The sequence below is a fragment of the Hyperolius riggenbachi genome, chromosome 2, assembly GCF_040937935.1.
Source record: "Hyperolius riggenbachi isolate aHypRig1 chromosome 2, aHypRig1.pri, whole genome shotgun sequence".
Lineage (NCBI taxonomy): Eukaryota > Metazoa > Chordata > Amphibia > Anura > Hyperoliidae > Hyperolius > Hyperolius riggenbachi.
In genome coordinates this window covers 540033609-540050355 of record NC_090647.1, presented here as the reverse complement: position 1 = coordinate 540050355, position 16747 = coordinate 540033609, and the positions used below count along the sequence as shown (strand labels likewise).

The window sequence follows — 16747 nt, the reverse complement described above, 5'->3', positions numbered from 1 at the left end:
CGCCTTGAAGGTGAAGCTTCCCACGCGTGCTCATAGCCATTGGGCCTCAAACCCAAAAAAACGCCTGCAGCACCTGGGGTTCACAGCCGGTCTCCCATGCAGCTACTAACCAGGCCTGAAGCCGCTTAGCTTCCACGATCTGACGAGAGCGGGCGCTTTCGGCTTAGTGTGGCCGCAGGAAAGCACCAAGGCGCCGGAAAGCGCCTTGAAGGTGAGGCTTCCCACGCGTGCTCATAGCCATTGGGCCTCAAACCCAAAAAAACACCTGCAGCACCTGGGGTTCACAGCCAGTGTCCCATGCAGCTACTAACCAGGCCTGAAGCCGCTTAGCTTCCGCAATCTGACGAGAGCGGGCCCTTTCAGCTTAGTGTGGCCACAGGGAATCTCCAAGGCGCCTTGAAGGTGAGGCTTCCCACGCGTGCTCATAGCCATTGGGCCTCAAACCCAAAAAAACACCTGCAGCACCTGGGGTTCACAGCCGGTCTCCCATTCAGCTACTATTCAGGCCTGAAGCCGCTTAGCTTCTGCGATCTGACGAGAGCAGGCGCTTTCGGCTTAGTGTAGCCGCAGGCAAACTACAAGGCGCCGTTCCGGCGCCTTGAAGGTGAGGCTTCCCACGCGTGCTCATAGCCATTGGGCCTCAAACCCAAAAAAACACCTGCAGCACCAGGGGTTCACAGCCGGTCTCCCATGCAGCTACTAACCAGGCCTGAAGCCACTTAGCTTCCGCAATCTGACGAGAGCGGGCGCTTTCAGCTTAGTGTGGCCACAGGCAAACTCCAAGTCGCCGTTCCGGCGCCTTGAAGGTGAAGCTTCCCACGCGTGCTCATAGCCATTGGGCCTTAAACCCAAAAAAACACCTGCAGCACCTGGGGTTCACAGCCGGTCTCCCATGCAGATACTAACCAGGCCTGAAGCCGCTTAGCTTCCGCAATCTGACGAGAGCAGGCGCTTTCGGCTTAGTGTGGCCGCAGGCAAACTCCAAGGCGCCGTTCCGGCGCCTTGAAGGTGAGGCTTCCCACACGTGCTCATAGCCATTGGGCCTCAAACCCTAAAAAACACCTGCAGCACCTGGGGTTCACAGGCAGTCTCCCATGCAGCTACTAACCAGGCCTGAAGCCGCTTAGCTTCCGCGATCTGACAAGAGCGGGCGCTTTCAGCTTAGTGTGGCCGCAGCCAAACTCCAAGGCACCGTTCCGGCGTCTTGAAGGTGAGGCTTCCCACGCGTGCTCATAGCCATTGGGCCTCAAACCCAAAAAAACGCCTGCAGCACCTGGGGTTCACAGCCGGCCTCCCATGCAGCTACTAACCAGGCCTGAAGCCGCTTAGCTTCCACGATCTGACGAGAGCGGGCGCTTTCGGCTTAGTGTGGCCGCAGGAAAGCTCCAAGGCGCCGGAAAGCGCCTTGAAGGTGAGGCTTCCCACGCGTGCTCATAGCCATTGGGCCTCAAACCCAAAAAAACACCTGCAGCACCTGGGGTTCACAGCCAGTGTCCCATGCAGCTACTAACCAGGCCTGAAGCCGCTTAGCTTCCGCAATCTGACGAGAGCGGGCCCTTTCGGCTTAGTGTGGCCACAGGGAATCTCCAAGGCGCCTTGAAGGTGAGGCTTCCCACGCGTGCTCATAGCCATTGGGCCTCAAACCCAAAAAAACACCTGCAGCACCTGGGGTTCACAGCCGGTCTCCCATTCAGCTACTATTCAGGCCTGAAGCCGCTTAGCTTCCGCGATCTGACGAAAGCGGGCGCTTTTGCCTTAGTGTAGCCGCAGGCAAATTACAAGGCGCCGTTCCGGCGCCTTGAAGGTGAGGCTTCCCACGCGTGCTCATAGCCATTGGGCCTCAAACCCAAAAAAACACCTGCAGCACCAGGGGTTCACAGCCGGTCTCCCATGCAGCTACTAACCAGGCCTGAAGCCACTTAGCTTCCGCAATCTGATGAGAGCGGGCGCTTTCGGCTTAGTGTGGCCACAGGCAAACTCCAAGTCGCCGTTCCGGCGCCTTGAAGGTGAGGCTTCCCACACGTGCTCATAGCCATTGGGCCTCAAACCCTAAAAAACACCTGCAGCAACTGGGGTTCACAGGCAGTCTCCCATGCAGCTACTAACCAGGCCTGGAGCTGCTTAGCTTCCGCAATCTGATGAGAGCGGGCGCTTTCGGCTTAGTGTGGCCGCAGGCAAACTCCTAGGCGCCGTTCCGGCGTCTTGAAGGTGAGGCTTCCCACGCGTGCTCATAGCCATTGGGCCTCAAACCCAAAAAATGCCCACAGCACCTGGGGTTCACAGCCGGTCTCCCATGCAGCTACTAACCAGGCCTGAAGCCGCTTAGCTTCCGCGATCTGACGAGAGCGGGCGCTTTCGGCTTAGTGTGGCCGCAGGCAAACTCCAAAGCGCCGTTCCGGCGCCTTGAAGGTGAGGCTTCCCATGCGTGCTCATAGCCATTGGGCCTCAAACCCAAAAAAATGCCTGCAGCACTTGGGGTTCACAGCCAGTCTCCCATGCAGCTACTAACCAGGCCTGAAGCCACTTAGCTTCCACTATCTGACGAGAGCGGGCACATTCAGCTTAGTGTGGCCGCAGGCAAACTCCAAGGCGCCGTTCCGGCGCCTTGAAGGTGAGGCTTCCCACGCCTGCTCATAGCCATTGGGCCTCAAACCCAAAAAAATGACTGCAGCATCTGGGGTTCACAGCCGGTCTCCCATGCAGCTACTAACCAGGCCTGAAGCCGCTTAGCTTCCGCGATCTGACGAGAGCGGGCGCTTTCGGCTTAGTGTGGCCGCAAGCAAAATCCAAGGCGCCGTTCCGGCGCCTTGAAGGTGAGGCTTCCCACGCGTGCTCATAGCCATTGGGCCTCAAACCCAAAAAAACGCCTGCAGCACCTGGGGTTCACAGCCGGTCTCCCATGCAGCTACTAACCAGGCCTGAAGCCGCTTAGCTTCTACGATCTGTCGAGAGCGGGCGCTTTCGGCTTAGTGTGACCGCAGGCAAACTCCAAGGCGCCATTCCGGCGCCTTGAAGGTGAGGCTTCCCACGCGTGCTCATAGCCATTGGGCCTCAAACCCAAAAAAACAAATGCAGCACCTGGGGTTCACAGCCTGTCTCCCATGCAGCTCCTAACCAGGCCTGAAACCGCTTAGCTTCCGCAATCTGACGAGGGCGGGCGCTTTCGGCTTAGTGTGGCCGCAAGCAAAATCCAGGGCGCCGTTACGGCGCCTTGAAGGTGAGGCTTCCCACGCGTGCTCATAGCCATTGGGCCTCAAACCCAAAAAAACGCCTGCAGCACCTGGGGTTCACAGCCGGTCTCCCATGCAGCTACTAAACAGGCCTGAAGCCGCTTAGCTTCCGCGATCTGACGAGAGCGGGCGCATCCGCCTTAGTGTGGCCGCAGGCAAACTCCAAGGCGCCTTGAAGGTGAGGCTTCCCACGCGTGCTCATAGCCATTGGGCCTCAAACCCAAAAAAACACCTGCAGCACCTGGGGTTCACAGCCAGTCTCCCATGCAGCTACTAACCAGGCCTGAAGCCGTTTAGCTTCCGCGATCTGACGAGAGCAGGCGCTTTCGGCTTAGTGTGGCCGCAGGCAAACTCCAAGGCGCCGTTCCGGCGCCTTGAAGGTGAGGCTTCCCATGCGTGCTCATAGCCATTGGGCCTCAAACCCAAAAAAACGCCTGCAGCACCTGGGGTACACAGCCAGTCTCCCATGCAGCTACTAACCAGGCCTGAAGCCGCTTAGCTTCCGCAATCTGACGAGAGCGGGCCCTTTCGGCTTAGTGTGGCCACAGGGAAACTCCAAGGCGCCTTGAAGGTGAGGCTTCCCACGCGTGCTCATAGCCATTGGGCCTCAAACCCAAAAAAACACCTGTAGCACCTGGGGTTCACAGCCGGTCTCCCATGCAGCTACTAACCAGGCCTGAAGCCGCTTAGCTTCCGCGATCTGACGAGAACGGGCGCTTTCGCCTTAGTGTGTCCGCAGGCAAACTCCAAGGCGCCTTGAAGGTGAGGCTTCCCACGTGTGCTCATAGCCAATGGGCCTCAAACCCTAAAAAACGCTTGCAGCACCTAGGGTTCACAGCTAGTCTCCCATGCAGCTACTAACCAGGCCTGAAGCCGCTTAGCTTCCGCGATCTGACGAGAGCGGGCGCTTTCGGCTTAGTGTGGCCGCAGGAAAACTCCAAGGTGCCGTTCCGGCGCCTTGAAGGTGAGGCTTCCCACGCGTGCTCATAGCCATTGGGCCTCAAACCCAAAAAAACACCTGCAGCACCTGGGGTTCACAGCCAGTCTCCCATGCAGCTACTAACCAGGCCTGAAGCCGCTTAGCTTCCGCGATCTGACGAGAGCGGGCGCTTTCGGCTTAGTGTGGCCGCAGGCAAACTCCAAGGCGCCGTTCCGGCGTCTTGAAGGTGAGGCTTCCCACGCGTACTCATAGCCATTGGGCCTCAAACCCAAAAAAACACCTGCAGCACCTGGGGTTCACAGCCAGTCTCCCATGCAGCTACTAACCAGGCCTGAAGCCGCTTAGCTTACACGATCTGACGAGAGCGGGCGCTTTCGGCTTAGTGTGGCCGCAGGCAAACTCCAAGGCGCCGTTCCGGCGCCTTGAAGGTGAGGCTTCCCACGCGTGCTCATAGCCATTGGGCCTCAAACCCAAAAAAACACCTGCAGCACCTGGGGTTCACAGCCAGTGTCCCATGCAGCTACTAACCAGGCCTGAAGCCGCTTAGCTTCCGCAATCTGACGAGAGCGGGCCCTTTCAGCTTAGTGTGGCCACAGGGAATCTCCAAGGCGCCTTGAAGGTGAGGCTTCCCACGCGTGCTCATAGCCATTGGGCCTCAAACCCAAAAAAACACCTGCAGCACCTGGGGTTCACAGCCGGTCTCCCATTCAGCTACTATTCAGGCCTGAAGCCGCTTAGCTTCTGCGATCTGACGAGAGCAGGCGCTTTCGGCTTAGTGTAGCCGCAGGCAAACTACAAGGCGCCGTTCCGGCGCCTTGAAGGTGAGGCTTCCCACGCGTGCTCATAGCCATTGGGCCTCAAACCCAAAAAAACACCTGCAGCACCAGGGGTTCACAGCCGGTCTCCCATGCAGCTACTAACCAGGCCTGAAGCCACTTAGCTTCCGCAATCTGACGAGAGCGGGCGCTTTCAGCTTAGTGTGGCCACAGGCAAACTCCAAGTCGCCGTTCCGGCGCCTTGAAGGTGAAGCTTCCCACGCGTGCTCATAGCCATTGGGCCTTAAACCCAAAAAAACACCTGCAGCACCTGGGGTTCACAGCCGGTCTCCCATGCAGATACTAACCAGGCCTGAAGCCGCTTAGCTTCCGCAATCTGACGAGAGCAGGCGCTTTCGGCTTAGTGTGGCCGCAGGCAAACTCCAAGGCGCCGTTCCGGCGCCTTGAAGGTGAGGCTTCCCACACGTGCTCATAGCCATTGGGCCTCAAACCCTAAAAAACACCTGCAGCACCTGGGGTTCACAGGCAGTCTCCCATGCAGCTACTAACCAGGCCTGAAGCCGCTTAGCTTCCGCGATCTGACAAGAGCGGGCGCTTTCAGCTTAGTGTGGCCGCAGCCAAACTCCAAGGCGCCGTTCCGGCGTCTTGAAGGTGAGGCTTCCCACGCGTGCTCATAGCCATTGGGCCTCAAACCCAAAAAAACGCCTGCAGCACCTGGGGTTCACAGCCGGCCTCCCATGCAGCTACTAACCAGGCCTGAAGCCGCTTAGCTTCCACGATCTGACGAGAGCGGGCGCTTTCGGCTTAGTGTGGCCGCAGGAAAGCTCCAAGGCGCCGGAAAGCGCCTTGAAGGTGAGGCTTCCCACGCGTGCTCATAGCCATTGGGCCTCAAACCCAAAAAAACACCTGCAGCACCTGGGGTTCACAGCCAGTGTCCCATGCAGCTACTAACCAGGCCTGAAGCCACTTAGCTTCCGCAATCTGACGAGAGCGGGCCCTTTCGGCTTAGTGTGGCCACAGGGAATCTCCAAGGCGCCTTGAAGGTGAGGCTTCCCACGCGTGCTCATAGCCATTGGGCCTCAAACCCAAAAAAACACCTGCAGCACCTGGGGTTCACAGCCGGTCTCCCATTCAGCTACTATTCAGGCCTGAAGCCGCTTAGCTTCCGCGATCTGACGAAAGCGGGCGCTTTTGGCTTAGTGTAGCCGCAGGCAAATTACAAGGCGCCGTTCCGGCGCCTTGAAGGTGAGGCTTCCCACGCGTGCTCATAGCCATTGGGCCTCAAACCCAAAAAAACACCTGCAGCACCAGGGGTTCACAGCCAGTCTCCCATGCAGCTACTAACCAGGCATGAAGCCGCTTAGCTTTCGTGATCTGACGAGAGCAGGCGCTTTCGGTTTAGCGTGGCCGCAGGCAAACTCCAAGGCGCCATTCCGGCGCCTTGAAGGTGAGGCTTCCCACGTGTGCTCATAGCCATTGGGCCTCAAACCCAAAAAAATGCCTGCAGCACCTGGAGTTCACAGCCAGTCTCCCATGCAGCTACTAACCAGGCCTAAAGCCACTAAGCTTCCACAACCTGACGAGAGCAGGCACTTTTGGCTTAGTGTGGCCGCAGGCAAACTCCAAGGCGCCGTTCCGGCGTCTTGAAGGTGAGGCTTCCCATGCGTGCTCATAGCCATTGGGCCTCAAACCCAAAAAAACACCTGCAGCACCTGGGGTTCACAGCCAGTCTCCCATGCAGCTACTAACCAGGCCTGAAGCCGCTTAGCTTCCGCAATCTGACGAGAGCGGGCCCTTTCGGCTTAGTGTGGCCACAGGGAAACTCCAAGGCGCCTTGAAGGTGAGGCTTCCCACACGTGCTCATAGCCATTGGGCCTCAAACCCAAAAAAACACCTGCAGCACCTGGGGTTTACAGCCGGTCTCCCATGCAGCTACTATTCAGGCCTGAAGCCGCTTAGCTTCCGCGATCTGACGAGAGCGGGCGCTTTCGGCTTAGTGTGGCCGCAGGAAAACTCCAAGGTGCCGTTCCGGCGCCTTGAAGGTGAGGCTTCCCACGCGTGCTCATAGCCATTGGGCCTCAAACCCAAAAAAACGCCTGCAGCACCTGGGGTTCACAGCCAGTCTCCCATGCAGCTACTAACCAGGCCTGAAGCCGCTTAGCTTCCGCGATCTGACAAGAGCGGGCGCTTTCAGCTTAGTGTGGCCGCAGCCAAACTCCAAGGCGCCGTTCCGGTGTCTTGAAGGTGAGGCTTCCCACGCGTGCTCATAGCCATTGGGCCTCAAACCCAAAAAAACACCTGCAGCACCTGGGGTTCACAGCCGGTCTCCCATGCAGCTACTAACCAGGCCTGAAGCCGCTTAGCTTCCACGATCTGACGAGAGCGGGCGCTTTCGGCTTAGTGTGGCCGCAGGAAAGCACCAAGGCGCCGGAAAGCGCCTTGAAGGTGAGGCTTCCCACGCGTGCTCATAGCCATTGGGCCTCAAACCCAAAAAAACACCTGCAGCACCTGGGGTTCACAGCCAGTGTCCCATGCAGCTACTAACCAGGCCTGAAGCCGCTTAGCTTCCGCAATCTGACGAGAGCGGGCCCTTTCAGCTTAGTGTGGCCACAGGGAATCTCCAAGGCGCCTTGAAGGTGAGGCTTCCCACGCGTGCTCATAGCCATTGGGCCTCAAACCCAAAAAAACACCTGCAGCACCTGGGGTTCACAGCCGGTCTCCCATTCAGCTACTATTCAGGCCTGAAGCCGCTTAGCTTCTGCGATCTGACGAGAGCAGGCGCTTTCGGCTTAGTGTAGCCGCAGGCAAACTACAAGGCGCCGTTCCGGCGCCTTGAAGGTGAGGCTTCCCACGCGTGCTCATAGCCATTGGGCCTCAAACCCAAAAAAACACCTGCAGCACCAGGGGTTCACAGCCGGTCTCCCATGCAGCTACTAACCAGGCCTGAAGCCACTTAGCTTCCGCAATCTGACGAGAGCGGGCGCTTTCAGCTTAGTGTGGCCACAGGCAAACTCCAAGTCGCCGTTCCGGCGCCTTGAAGGTGAAGCTTCCCACGCGTGCTCATAGCCATTGGGCCTTAAACCCAAAAAAACACCTGCAGCACCTGGGGTTCACAGCCGGTCTCCCATGCAGATACTAACCAGGCCTGAAGCCGCTTAGCTTCCGCAATCTGACGAGAGCAGGCGCTTTCGGCTTAGTGTGGCCGCAGGCAAACTCCAAGGCGCCGTTCCGGCGCCTTGAAGGTGAGGCTTCCCACACGTGCTCATAGCCATTGGGCCTCAAACCCTAAAAAACACCTGCAGCACCTGGGGTTCACAGGCAGTCTCCCATGCAGCTACTAACCAGGCCTGAAGCCGCTTAGCTTCCGCGATCTGACAAGAGCGGGCGCTTTCAGCTTAGTGTGGCCGCAGCCAAACTCCAAGGCGCCGTTCCGGCGTCTTGAAGGTGAGGCTTCCCACGCGTGCTCATAGCCATTGGGCCTCAAACCCAAAAAAACGCCTGCAGCACCTGGGGTTCACAGCCGGCCTCCCATGCAGCTACTAACCAGGCCTGAAGCCGCTTAGCTTCCACGATCTGACGAGAGCGGGCGCTTTCGGCTTAGTGTGGCCGCAGGAAAGCTCCAAGGCGCCGGAAAGCGCCTTGAAGGTGAGGCTTCCCACGCGTGCTCATAGCCATTGGGCCTCAAACCCAAAAAAACACCTGCAGCACCTGGGGTTCACAGCCAGTGTCCCATGCAGCTACTAACCAGGCCTGAAGCCGCTTAGCTTCCGCAATCTGACGAGAGCGGGCCCTTTCGGCTTAGTGTGGCCACAGGGAATCTCCAAGGCGCCTTGAAGGTGAGGCTTCCCACGCGTGCTCATAGCCATTGGGCCTCAAACCCAAAAAAACACCTGCAGCACCTGGGGTTCACAGCCGGTCTCCCATTCAGCTACTATTCAGGCCTGAAGCCGCTTAGCTTCCGCGATCTGACGAAAGCGGGCGCTTTTGCCTTAGTGTAGCCGCAGGCAAATTACAAGGCGCCGTTCCGGCGCCTTGAAGGTGAGGCTTCCCACGCGTGCTCATAGCCATTGGGCCTCAAACCCAAAAAAACACCTGCAGCACCAGGGGTTCACAGCCGGTCTCCCATGCAGCTACTAACCAGGCCTGAAGCCACTTAGCTTCCGCAATCTGATGAGAGCGGGCGCTTTCGGCTTAGTGTGGCCACAGGCAAACTCCAAGTCGCCGTTCCGGCGCCTTGAAGGTGAGGCTTCCCACACGTGCTCATAGCCATTGGGCCTCAAACCCTAAAAAACACCTGCAGCAACTGGGGTTCACAGGCAGTCTCCCATGCAGCTACTAACCAGGCCTGAAGCCGCTTAGCTTCCACAATCTGACGCGAGCGGGCGCTTTCGGCTTAGTGTGGCCGCAGACAAACTCCAAGCCGCCGTTCCGGCGTCTTGAAGGTGAGGCTTCCCACGCGTGCTCATAGCCATTGGGCCTCAAACCCAAAAAAACGCCTGCAGCACCTGGGATTCACAGCCGGTCTCCCATGCAGCTACTAACCAGGCCTGAAGCCGCTTAGCTTCCGCAATCTGACGAGAGCGGGCGCTTTCAGCTTAGTGTGGCCGAAGGGAAACCCCAAAGCGCCGTTCCGGCGCCTTGAAGGTGAGGCTTCCCACGCGTGCTCATAGCCATTGGGCCTCAAACCCAAAAAACGCCTGCAGCACCTGGGGTTCACTGCCGGTCTCCCATGCAGCTACTAACCAGGCCTGGAGCTGCTTAGCTTCCGCAATCTGATGAGAGCGGGCGCTTTCGGCTTAGTGTGGCCGCAGGCAAACTCCTAGGCGCCGTTCCGGCGTCTTGAAGGTGAGGCTTCCCACGCGTGCTCATAGCCATTGGGCCTCAAACCCAAAAAATGCCCACAGCACCTGGGGTTCACAGCCGGTCTCCCATGCAGCTACTAACCAGGCCTGAAGCCGCTTAGCTTCCGCGATCTGACGAGAGCGGGCGCTTTCGGCTTAGTGTGGCCGCAGGCAAACTCCAAAGCGCCGTTCCGGCGCCTTGAAGGTGAGGCTTCCCATGCGTGCTCATAGCCATTGGGCCTCAAACCCAAAAAAATGCCTGCAGCACTTGGGGTTCACAGCCAGTCTCCCATGCAGCTACTAACCAGGCCTGAAGCCACTTAGCTTCCACTATCTGACGAGAGCGGGCACATTCAGCTTAGTGTGGCCGCAGGCAAACTCCAAGGCGCCGTTCCGGCGCCTTGAAGGTGAGGCTTCCCACGCCTGCTCATAGCCATTGGGCCTCAAACCCAAAAAAATGACTGCAGCACCTGGGGTTCACAGCCGGTCTCCCATGCAGCTACTAACCAGGCCTGAAGCCGCTTAGCTTCCGCGATCTGACGAGAGCGGGCGCTTTCGGCTTAGTGTGGCCGCAAGCAAAATCCAAGGCGCCGTTCCGGCGCCTTGAAGGTGAGGCTTCCCACGCGTGCTCATAGCCATTGGGCCTCAAACCCAAAAAAACGCCTGCAGCACCTGGGGTTCACAGCCGGTCTCCCATGCAGCTACTAACCAGGCCTGAAGCCGCTTAGCTTCTACGATCTGTCGAGAGCGGGCGCTTTCGGCTTAGTGTGACCGCAGGCAAACTCCAAGGCGCCATTCCGGCGCCTTGAAGGTGAGGCTTCCCACGCGTGCTCATAGCCATTGGGCCTCAAACCCAAAAAAACAAATGCAGCACCTGGGGTTCACAGCCTGTCTCCCATGCAGCTCCTAACCAGGCCTGAAACCGCTTAGCTTCCGCAATCTGACGAGGGCGGGCGCTTTCGGCTTAGTGTGGCCGCAAGCAAACTCCAGGGCGCCGTTACGGCGCCTTGAAGGTGAGGCTTCCCACGCGTGCTCATAGCCATTGGGCCTCAAACCCAAAAAAACGCCTGCAGCACCTGGGGTTCACAGCCGGTCTCCCATGCAGCTACTAAACAGGCCTGAAGCCGCTTAGCTTCCGCGATCTGACGAGAGCGGGCGCATCCGCCTTAGTGTGGCCGCAGGCAAACTCCAAGGCGCCTTGAAGGTGAGGCTTCCCACGCGTGCTCATAGCCATTGGGCCTCAAACCCAAAAAAACACCTGCAGCACCTGGGGTTCACAGCCAGTCTCCCATGCAGCTACTAACCAGGCCTGAAGCCGTTTAGCTTCCGCGATCTGACGAGAGCAGGCGCTTTCGGCTTAGTGTGGCCGCAGGCAAACTCCAAGGCGCCGTTCCGGCGCCTTGAAGGTGAGGCTTCCCATGCGTGCTCATAGCCATTGGGCCTCAAACCCAAAAAAACGCCTGCAGCACCTGGGGTACACAGCCAGTCTCCCATGCAGCTACTAACCAGGCCTGAAGCCGCTTAGCTTCCGCAATCTGACGAGAGCGGGCCCTTTCGGCTTAGTGTGGCCACAGGGAAACTCCAAGGCGCCTTGAAGGTGAGGCTTCCCACGCGTGCTCATAGCCATTGGGCCTCAAACCCAAAAAAACACCTGTAGCACCTGGGGTTCACAGCCGGTCTCCCATGCAGCTACTAACCAGGCCTGAAGCCGCTTAGCTTCCGCGATCTGACGAGAACGGGCGCTTTCGCCTTAGTGTGTCCGCAGGCAAACTCCAAGGCGCCTTGAAGGTGAGGCTTCCCACGTGTGCTCATAGCCAATGGGCCTCAAACCCTAAAAAACGCTTGCAGCACCTAGGGTTCACAGCTAGTCTCCCATGCAGCTACTAACCAGGCCTGAAGCCGCTTAGCTTCCGCGATCTGACGAGAGCGGGCGCTTTCGGCTTAGTGTGGCCGCAGGAAAACTCCAAGGTGCCGTTCCGGCGCCTTGAAGGTGAGGCTTCCCACGCGTGCTCATAGCCATTGGGCCTCAAACCCAAAAAAACACCTGCAGCACCTGGGGTTCACAGCCAGTCTCCCATGCAGCTACTAACCAGGCCTGAAGCCGCTTAGCTTCCGCGATCTGACGAGAGCGGGCGCTTTCGGCTTAGTGTGGCCGCAGGCAAACTCCAAGGCGCCGTTCCGGCGTCTTGAAGGTGAGGCTTCCCACGCGTACTCATAGCCATTGGGCCTCAAACCCAAAAAAACACCTGCAGCACCTGGGGTTCACAGCCAGTCTCCCATGCAGCTACTAACCAGGCCTGAAGCCGCTTAGCTTACACGATCTGACGAGAGCGGGCGCTTTCGGCTTAGTGTGGCCGCAGGCAAACTCCAAGGCGCCGTTCCGGCGCCTTGAAGGTGAGGCTTCCCACGCGTGCTCATAGCCATTGGGCCTCAAACCCAAAAAAACACCTGCAGCACCTGGGGTTCACAGCCAGTCTCCCATGCAGCTACTAACCAGGCCTGAAGCTGCTTAGCTTCCGCAATCTGACGAGAGCGGGCCCTTTCGGCTTAGTGTGGCCACAGGGAAACTCCAAGGCGCCTTGAAGGTGAGGCTTCCCACGCGTGCTCATAGCCATTGGGCCTCAAACCCAAAAAAACACCTGCAGCACCTGGGGTTCACAGCCGGTCTCCCATGCAGCTACTATTCAGGCCTGAAGCCGCTTAGCTTCCGCGATCTGACAAGAGCGGGCGCTTTCGGCTTAGTGTGGCCACAGGAAAACTCCAAATCGCCGTTCCGGCGCCTTGAAGGTGAGGCTTCCCACGCATGCTCATAGCCATTGGGCCTCAAACCCAAAAAAACACCTGCAGCACCTGGGGTTCACAGCCGGTCTCCCATGCAGCTACTAACCAGGCCTGAAGCCGCTTAGCTTCCGCGATCTGACGAGAGCAGGCGCTTTCGGCTTAGTGTGGCCGCAGGCAGTCTACAAGGCGCCGTTCCGGCGCCTTGAAGGTGAGGCTTCCCACACGTGCTCATAGCCATTGGGTCTCAAACCCTAAAAAACACTTGCAGCACCTGGGGTTCACAGGCGGTCTCCCATGCAGCTACTAACCAGGCCTGAAGCCGCTTAGCTTCCACGATCTGACGAGAGCGGGCGCTTTCAGCTTAGTGTGGCCGCAGACAAACTCCAAGCCGCCGTTCCGGCGTCTTGAAGGTGAGGCTTCCCACGCGTGCTCATAGCCATTGGGCCTCAAACCCAAAAAAAAGCCTGCAGCACCTGGGATTCACAGCCGGTCTCCCATGCAGCTACTAACCAGGCCTGAAGCCACTTAGCTTCCACGATCTGATGAGAGCGGGCGCTTTCGGCTTAGTGTGGCCGCAGGCAAACTCCAAGGCGCCGTTCCGGCGTCTTGAAGGTGAGGCTTCCCACGCGTGCTCATAGCCATTGGGCCTCAAACCCAAAAAGCGCCCGCAGCACCTGGGGTTCACAGCCGGTCTCCCATGCAGCTACTAACCAGGCCTGAAGCCGCTTAGCTTCCGCGATCTGACGAGAGCGGGCGCATTCGGCTTAGTGTGGCCGCAGGCAAACTCTAAAGCGCCGTTCCAGCGCCTTGAAGGTGAGGCTTCCCACGCGTGCTCATAGCCATTGGGCCTCAAACCCCAAAAAATGCCTGCAGCACCTGGGGTTCACAGCCGGTCTCCCATGCAGCTACTAACCAGGCCTGAAGCCACTTAGCTTCCACTATCTGACGAGAGCGGGCACTTTCAGCTTAGTGTGGCCGCAGGCAAACTCTAAGGCGCCGTTCCGGCGCCTTGAAGGTGAGGCTTCCCACGCGTGCTCATAGCCATTGGGCCTCAAACCCAAAAAAACACCTGCAGCACCTGGGGTTCACAGCCGGTCTCCCATGCAGCTACTAACCAGGCCTGAAGCCGCTTAGTTTCTACGATCTGTCGAGAGCGGGCGCTTTCGGCTTAGTGTGACCGCAGGCAAACTCCAAGCCGCCGTTCCGGCGCCTTGAAGGTGAGGCTTCCCACGCGTGCTCATAGCCATTGGGCCTCAAACCCAAAAAACGCCTGCAGCACCTGGGGTTCACAGCCGGTCTCCCATGCAGCTACTAACCAGGCCTGAAGCCGCTTAGCTTCCGCGCTCTGACGAGAGCGGGCGCTTTTGGCTTAGTGTGGCCGCAGGCAAACTCCAAGGCGCCGTTCCGGCGCCTTGAAGGTGAGGCTTCCCACGCGTGCTCATAGCCATTGGGCCTCAAACCCAAAAAAACACCTGCAGCACCTGGGGTTCACAGCCTGTCTCCCATGCAGCTCCTAACCAGGCCTGAAACCGCTTAGCTTCCGCGATCTGACAAGAGCGGGCGCTTTCGGCTTAGTGTGGCCGCCAGCAAACTCCAGGGCGCCGTTACGGCGCCTTGAAGGTGAGGCTTCCCACGCGTGCTCATAGCCATTGGGCCTCAAACCCAAAAAAACGCCTGCAGCACCTGGGGTTCACAGCCGGTCTCCCATGCAGCTACTAAACAGGCCTGAAGCCGCTTAGCTTCCACGATCTGACGAAAGCAGGCCCTTTCGGCTTAGTGTGGCCGCAGGCAAACTCCAATGCGCCATTCCGGCGCCTTGAAGGTGAGGCTTCCCACGCGTGCTCATAGCCATTGGGCCTCAAACCCAAAAAAATGCCTGCAGCACCTGGGGTTCACAGCCGGTCTTCCATGCAGCTACTAACCAGGCCTGAAGCCGCTCAGCTTCCGCAATCTGACGAGAGTGGGCGCTTTCGGCTTAGTGTGGCCGCAGGAAAACTCCAAGGCGCCATTTCGGCGCCTTGAAGGTGAGGCTTCCCACGCGTGCTCATAGCCATTGGGCCTCAAACCCAAAAAAACCACCTGCAGCACCTGGGGTTCACAGCCGGTCTCCCATGCAGCTACTAACCAGGCCTGAAGCCGCTTAGCTTCCACGATATGATGAGAGCGGGCGCTTTCGGCTTAGTGTGGCCACAGGCAAACTCCAAGGCGCCGTTCCGGCGCCTTGAAGGTGAGGCTTACCACGCGTGCTCATAGCCATTGGGCCTTAAACCCAAAAAAACACCTGCAGCACCTGGGGTTCACAGCCGGTCGCCCATACAGCTACTATTCAGGCCTGAAGCCGCTTAGCTTCCGCGATCTGACGAGAGCGGGCGCATTCGCCTTAGTGTGGCCGCAGGCAAACTCCAAGGCGCCTTGAAGGTGAGGCTTCCCACGCGTGCTCATAGCCATTGGGCCTCAAACCCAAAAAAACGCCTACAGCACCTGGGGTTCACAGCCAGTCTCCCATGCAGCTACTAACTAGGCCTGAAGCCGCTTAGCTTCCGCGATCTGACGAGAGCAGGCGCTTAGTGTGGCCGCAGGCAAACTCCAAGGCGCCGTTCCGGCGCCTTGAAGGTGAGGCTTCCCATGCGTGCTCATAGCCATTGGGCCTCAAACCCAAAAAAACGCCTGCAGCACCTGGGGTTCACAGCCAGTCTCCCATGCAGCTACTAACCAGGCATGAAGCCGCTTAGCTTCCGTGATCTGACGAGAGCAGGCGCTTTCGGTTTAGCGTGGCCGCAGGCAAACTCCAAGGCGCCATTCCGGCGCCTTGAAGGTGAGGTTTCCCACGCGTGCTCATAGCCATTGGGCCTCAAACCCAAAAAAATGCCTGCAGCACCTGGAGTTCACAGCCGGTCTCCCATGCAGCTACTAACCAGGCCTAAAGCCGCTTAGCTTCCACAACCTGACGAGAGCAGGCACTTTTGGCTTAGTGTGGCCGCAGGCAATCTCCAAGGCGCCGTTCCGGCGTCTTGAAGGTGAGGCTTCCCACGCGTGCTCATAGCCATTGGGCCTCAAACCCAAAAAAACACCTGCAGTACCTGGGGTTCACAGCCAGTCTCCCATGCAGCTACTAACCAGGCCTGAAGCCGCTTAGCTTCCGCAATCTGACGAGAGCGGGCCCTTTCGGCTTAGTGTGGCCACAGGGAAACTCCAAGGCGCCTTGAAGGTGAGGCTTCCCACGCGTGCTCATAGCCATTGGGCCTCAAACCCAAAAAAACACCTGCAGCACCTGGGGTTCACAGCCGGTCTCCCATGCAGCTACTATTCAGGCCTGAAGCCGCTTAGCTTCCGCGATCTGACGAGAGCGGGCGCTTTCGGCTTTGTGTAGGTGAGGCTTCCCACGCGTGCTCATAGCCATTGGGCCTCAAATCCAAAAAAACACCTGCAGCACCTGGGGTTCACAGCCGGTCTCCCATGCAGCTACTAACCAGGCCTGAAGCCGCTTAGCTTCCACAATCTGACGAGAGCGGGCACTTTCGCCTTAGTGTGGCCGCAGGCAAACCCCAAGGCGCCTTGAAGGTGAGGCTTCCCACGCGTGCTCATAGCCATTGGGCCTCAAACCCTAAAAAACACTTGCAGCACCTGGGGTTCACAGCCAGTCTCCCATGCAGCTACTAACCAGGCCTGAAGCCGCTTAGATTCCGCGATCTGACGAGAGCGGGCGCTTTCGGCTTAGTGTGGCCGCAGGAAAACTCCAAGGTGCCGTTCCGGCGCCTTGAAGGTGAGGCTTCCCACGCGTGCTCATAGCCATTGGGCCTCAAACCCAAAAAAATGCCTGCAGCACCTGGGGTTCACAGCCAGTCTCCCATGCAGCTACTAACCAGGCCTGAAGCCACTTTGCTTCCACGATCTGACGAGAGCGGGCGCTTTAGGCTTAGTGTGGCCGCAGCCAAACTCCAAGGCGCCGTTCCGGCGTCTTGAAGGTGAGGCTTCCCACGCGTGCTCATAGCCATTGGGCCTCAAACCCAAAAAAACGCCTGCAGCACCTGGGGTTCACAGCCGGTCTCCCATGCAGCTACTAACCAGGCCTGAAGCCGCTTAGCTTCCACGATCTGACGAGAGCGGGTGCTTTCGGCTTAGTGTGGCCGCAGGAAAACTCCAAGGCGCCGGAAAGCGCCTTGAAGGTGAGGCTTCCCA

General features: G+C 58.6%; 78 pseudogenes; all 78 read right to left on the bottom strand.

Annotated features, from left to right (window-relative positions):
• Positions 1-61: 61 nt before the first annotated feature.
• LOC137548535 (5S ribosomal RNA) lies at positions 62-180 on the bottom strand (annotated as a pseudogene).
• Positions 181-262: 82 nt separating this feature from the next.
• Positions 263-381, bottom strand: LOC137554473 (5S ribosomal RNA; annotated as a pseudogene).
• A 72-nt stretch (positions 382-453) lies between these two features.
• On the bottom strand, positions 454-572 carry LOC137547638 (5S ribosomal RNA; annotated as a pseudogene).
• Positions 573-655: 83 nt separating this feature from the next.
• Positions 656-774, bottom strand: LOC137552126 (5S ribosomal RNA; annotated as a pseudogene).
• An 83-nt stretch (positions 775-857) lies between these two features.
• LOC137549851 (5S ribosomal RNA) lies at positions 858-976 on the bottom strand (annotated as a pseudogene).
• An 83-nt stretch (positions 977-1059) lies between these two features.
• LOC137552179 (5S ribosomal RNA) lies at positions 1060-1178 on the bottom strand (annotated as a pseudogene).
• An 83-nt stretch (positions 1179-1261) lies between these two features.
• LOC137550603 (5S ribosomal RNA) lies at positions 1262-1380 on the bottom strand (annotated as a pseudogene).
• An 82-nt stretch (positions 1381-1462) lies between these two features.
• Positions 1463-1581, bottom strand: LOC137554300 (5S ribosomal RNA; annotated as a pseudogene).
• A 72-nt stretch (positions 1582-1653) lies between these two features.
• On the bottom strand, positions 1654-1772 carry LOC137553315 (5S ribosomal RNA; annotated as a pseudogene).
• Positions 1773-1855: 83 nt separating this feature from the next.
• On the bottom strand, positions 1856-1974 carry LOC137550647 (5S ribosomal RNA; annotated as a pseudogene).
• Positions 1975-2057: 83 nt separating this feature from the next.
• On the bottom strand, positions 2058-2176 carry LOC137553295 (5S ribosomal RNA; annotated as a pseudogene).
• An 82-nt stretch (positions 2177-2258) lies between these two features.
• Positions 2259-2377, bottom strand: LOC137559445 (5S ribosomal RNA; annotated as a pseudogene).
• Positions 2378-2460: 83 nt separating this feature from the next.
• On the bottom strand, positions 2461-2579 carry LOC137554508 (5S ribosomal RNA; annotated as a pseudogene).
• An 83-nt stretch (positions 2580-2662) lies between these two features.
• LOC137549934 (5S ribosomal RNA) lies at positions 2663-2781 on the bottom strand (annotated as a pseudogene).
• Positions 2782-2864: 83 nt separating this feature from the next.
• LOC137552632 (5S ribosomal RNA) lies at positions 2865-2983 on the bottom strand (annotated as a pseudogene).
• Positions 2984-3268: 285 nt separating this feature from the next.
• On the bottom strand, positions 3269-3387 carry LOC137549564 (5S ribosomal RNA; annotated as a pseudogene).
• A 72-nt stretch (positions 3388-3459) lies between these two features.
• On the bottom strand, positions 3460-3578 carry LOC137550986 (5S ribosomal RNA; annotated as a pseudogene).
• Positions 3579-3661: 83 nt separating this feature from the next.
• Positions 3662-3780, bottom strand: LOC137554481 (5S ribosomal RNA; annotated as a pseudogene).
• A 72-nt stretch (positions 3781-3852) lies between these two features.
• LOC137553723 (5S ribosomal RNA) lies at positions 3853-3971 on the bottom strand (annotated as a pseudogene).
• Positions 3972-4043: 72 nt separating this feature from the next.
• LOC137552102 (5S ribosomal RNA) lies at positions 4044-4162 on the bottom strand (annotated as a pseudogene).
• Positions 4163-4245: 83 nt separating this feature from the next.
• On the bottom strand, positions 4246-4364 carry LOC137547976 (5S ribosomal RNA; annotated as a pseudogene).
• An 83-nt stretch (positions 4365-4447) lies between these two features.
• LOC137552878 (5S ribosomal RNA) lies at positions 4448-4566 on the bottom strand (annotated as a pseudogene).
• Positions 4567-4649: 83 nt separating this feature from the next.
• Positions 4650-4768, bottom strand: LOC137554472 (5S ribosomal RNA; annotated as a pseudogene).
• Positions 4769-4840: 72 nt separating this feature from the next.
• Positions 4841-4959, bottom strand: LOC137547637 (5S ribosomal RNA; annotated as a pseudogene).
• Positions 4960-5042: 83 nt separating this feature from the next.
• On the bottom strand, positions 5043-5161 carry LOC137552125 (5S ribosomal RNA; annotated as a pseudogene).
• Positions 5162-5244: 83 nt separating this feature from the next.
• LOC137549850 (5S ribosomal RNA) lies at positions 5245-5363 on the bottom strand (annotated as a pseudogene).
• An 83-nt stretch (positions 5364-5446) lies between these two features.
• On the bottom strand, positions 5447-5565 carry LOC137552178 (5S ribosomal RNA; annotated as a pseudogene).
• Positions 5566-5648: 83 nt separating this feature from the next.
• On the bottom strand, positions 5649-5767 carry LOC137550602 (5S ribosomal RNA; annotated as a pseudogene).
• An 82-nt stretch (positions 5768-5849) lies between these two features.
• LOC137554543 (5S ribosomal RNA) lies at positions 5850-5968 on the bottom strand (annotated as a pseudogene).
• A 72-nt stretch (positions 5969-6040) lies between these two features.
• LOC137551610 (5S ribosomal RNA) lies at positions 6041-6159 on the bottom strand (annotated as a pseudogene).
• Positions 6160-6444: 285 nt separating this feature from the next.
• Positions 6445-6563, bottom strand: LOC137554486 (5S ribosomal RNA; annotated as a pseudogene).
• An 83-nt stretch (positions 6564-6646) lies between these two features.
• LOC137553913 (5S ribosomal RNA) lies at positions 6647-6765 on the bottom strand (annotated as a pseudogene).
• Positions 6766-6837: 72 nt separating this feature from the next.
• On the bottom strand, positions 6838-6956 carry LOC137548649 (5S ribosomal RNA; annotated as a pseudogene).
• Positions 6957-7039: 83 nt separating this feature from the next.
• LOC137552535 (5S ribosomal RNA) lies at positions 7040-7158 on the bottom strand (annotated as a pseudogene).
• An 83-nt stretch (positions 7159-7241) lies between these two features.
• On the bottom strand, positions 7242-7360 carry LOC137548666 (5S ribosomal RNA; annotated as a pseudogene).
• An 82-nt stretch (positions 7361-7442) lies between these two features.
• Positions 7443-7561, bottom strand: LOC137554471 (5S ribosomal RNA; annotated as a pseudogene).
• A 72-nt stretch (positions 7562-7633) lies between these two features.
• Positions 7634-7752, bottom strand: LOC137547636 (5S ribosomal RNA; annotated as a pseudogene).
• An 83-nt stretch (positions 7753-7835) lies between these two features.
• Positions 7836-7954, bottom strand: LOC137552124 (5S ribosomal RNA; annotated as a pseudogene).
• An 83-nt stretch (positions 7955-8037) lies between these two features.
• LOC137549849 (5S ribosomal RNA) lies at positions 8038-8156 on the bottom strand (annotated as a pseudogene).
• Positions 8157-8239: 83 nt separating this feature from the next.
• LOC137552177 (5S ribosomal RNA) lies at positions 8240-8358 on the bottom strand (annotated as a pseudogene).
• Positions 8359-8441: 83 nt separating this feature from the next.
• On the bottom strand, positions 8442-8560 carry LOC137550600 (5S ribosomal RNA; annotated as a pseudogene).
• Positions 8561-8642: 82 nt separating this feature from the next.
• LOC137554299 (5S ribosomal RNA) lies at positions 8643-8761 on the bottom strand (annotated as a pseudogene).
• A 72-nt stretch (positions 8762-8833) lies between these two features.
• On the bottom strand, positions 8834-8952 carry LOC137553314 (5S ribosomal RNA; annotated as a pseudogene).
• Positions 8953-9035: 83 nt separating this feature from the next.
• Positions 9036-9154, bottom strand: LOC137550646 (5S ribosomal RNA; annotated as a pseudogene).
• Positions 9155-9237: 83 nt separating this feature from the next.
• LOC137554077 (5S ribosomal RNA) lies at positions 9238-9356 on the bottom strand (annotated as a pseudogene).
• Positions 9357-9439: 83 nt separating this feature from the next.
• LOC137553304 (5S ribosomal RNA) lies at positions 9440-9558 on the bottom strand (annotated as a pseudogene).
• An 82-nt stretch (positions 9559-9640) lies between these two features.
• Positions 9641-9759, bottom strand: LOC137550961 (5S ribosomal RNA; annotated as a pseudogene).
• An 82-nt stretch (positions 9760-9841) lies between these two features.
• On the bottom strand, positions 9842-9960 carry LOC137559444 (5S ribosomal RNA; annotated as a pseudogene).
• Positions 9961-10043: 83 nt separating this feature from the next.
• LOC137554507 (5S ribosomal RNA) lies at positions 10044-10162 on the bottom strand (annotated as a pseudogene).
• Positions 10163-10245: 83 nt separating this feature from the next.
• Positions 10246-10364, bottom strand: LOC137558532 (5S ribosomal RNA; annotated as a pseudogene).
• An 83-nt stretch (positions 10365-10447) lies between these two features.
• On the bottom strand, positions 10448-10566 carry LOC137552631 (5S ribosomal RNA; annotated as a pseudogene).
• A 285-nt stretch (positions 10567-10851) lies between these two features.
• On the bottom strand, positions 10852-10970 carry LOC137549563 (5S ribosomal RNA; annotated as a pseudogene).
• Positions 10971-11042: 72 nt separating this feature from the next.
• Positions 11043-11161, bottom strand: LOC137550985 (5S ribosomal RNA; annotated as a pseudogene).
• An 83-nt stretch (positions 11162-11244) lies between these two features.
• LOC137554480 (5S ribosomal RNA) lies at positions 11245-11363 on the bottom strand (annotated as a pseudogene).
• Positions 11364-11435: 72 nt separating this feature from the next.
• Positions 11436-11554, bottom strand: LOC137553722 (5S ribosomal RNA; annotated as a pseudogene).
• Positions 11555-11626: 72 nt separating this feature from the next.
• On the bottom strand, positions 11627-11745 carry LOC137552101 (5S ribosomal RNA; annotated as a pseudogene).
• An 83-nt stretch (positions 11746-11828) lies between these two features.
• LOC137547975 (5S ribosomal RNA) lies at positions 11829-11947 on the bottom strand (annotated as a pseudogene).
• An 83-nt stretch (positions 11948-12030) lies between these two features.
• Positions 12031-12149, bottom strand: LOC137552877 (5S ribosomal RNA; annotated as a pseudogene).
• An 83-nt stretch (positions 12150-12232) lies between these two features.
• LOC137554416 (5S ribosomal RNA) lies at positions 12233-12351 on the bottom strand (annotated as a pseudogene).
• A 72-nt stretch (positions 12352-12423) lies between these two features.
• Positions 12424-12542, bottom strand: LOC137551182 (5S ribosomal RNA; annotated as a pseudogene).
• An 83-nt stretch (positions 12543-12625) lies between these two features.
• On the bottom strand, positions 12626-12744 carry LOC137547600 (5S ribosomal RNA; annotated as a pseudogene).
• An 83-nt stretch (positions 12745-12827) lies between these two features.
• LOC137551106 (5S ribosomal RNA) lies at positions 12828-12946 on the bottom strand (annotated as a pseudogene).
• Positions 12947-13029: 83 nt separating this feature from the next.
• LOC137558133 (5S ribosomal RNA) lies at positions 13030-13148 on the bottom strand (annotated as a pseudogene).
• An 82-nt stretch (positions 13149-13230) lies between these two features.
• LOC137558203 (5S ribosomal RNA) lies at positions 13231-13349 on the bottom strand (annotated as a pseudogene).
• Positions 13350-13432: 83 nt separating this feature from the next.
• LOC137552944 (5S ribosomal RNA) lies at positions 13433-13551 on the bottom strand (annotated as a pseudogene).
• An 83-nt stretch (positions 13552-13634) lies between these two features.
• Positions 13635-13753, bottom strand: LOC137554208 (5S ribosomal RNA; annotated as a pseudogene).
• An 82-nt stretch (positions 13754-13835) lies between these two features.
• LOC137548138 (5S ribosomal RNA) lies at positions 13836-13954 on the bottom strand (annotated as a pseudogene).
• A 285-nt stretch (positions 13955-14239) lies between these two features.
• LOC137553783 (5S ribosomal RNA) lies at positions 14240-14358 on the bottom strand (annotated as a pseudogene).
• Positions 14359-14441: 83 nt separating this feature from the next.
• LOC137554124 (5S ribosomal RNA) lies at positions 14442-14560 on the bottom strand (annotated as a pseudogene).
• An 84-nt stretch (positions 14561-14644) lies between these two features.
• On the bottom strand, positions 14645-14763 carry LOC137552793 (5S ribosomal RNA; annotated as a pseudogene).
• An 83-nt stretch (positions 14764-14846) lies between these two features.
• On the bottom strand, positions 14847-14965 carry LOC137550792 (5S ribosomal RNA; annotated as a pseudogene).
• A 267-nt stretch (positions 14966-15232) lies between these two features.
• On the bottom strand, positions 15233-15351 carry LOC137554406 (5S ribosomal RNA; annotated as a pseudogene).
• Positions 15352-15434: 83 nt separating this feature from the next.
• Positions 15435-15553, bottom strand: LOC137553558 (5S ribosomal RNA; annotated as a pseudogene).
• An 83-nt stretch (positions 15554-15636) lies between these two features.
• On the bottom strand, positions 15637-15755 carry LOC137554312 (5S ribosomal RNA; annotated as a pseudogene).
• A 234-nt stretch (positions 15756-15989) lies between these two features.
• On the bottom strand, positions 15990-16108 carry LOC137553435 (5S ribosomal RNA; annotated as a pseudogene).
• A 72-nt stretch (positions 16109-16180) lies between these two features.
• LOC137553212 (5S ribosomal RNA) lies at positions 16181-16299 on the bottom strand (annotated as a pseudogene).
• Positions 16300-16382: 83 nt separating this feature from the next.
• On the bottom strand, positions 16383-16501 carry LOC137553489 (5S ribosomal RNA; annotated as a pseudogene).
• An 83-nt stretch (positions 16502-16584) lies between these two features.
• Positions 16585-16703, bottom strand: LOC137559388 (5S ribosomal RNA; annotated as a pseudogene).
• Between the last annotated feature and the right edge of the window lie 44 nt (positions 16704-16747).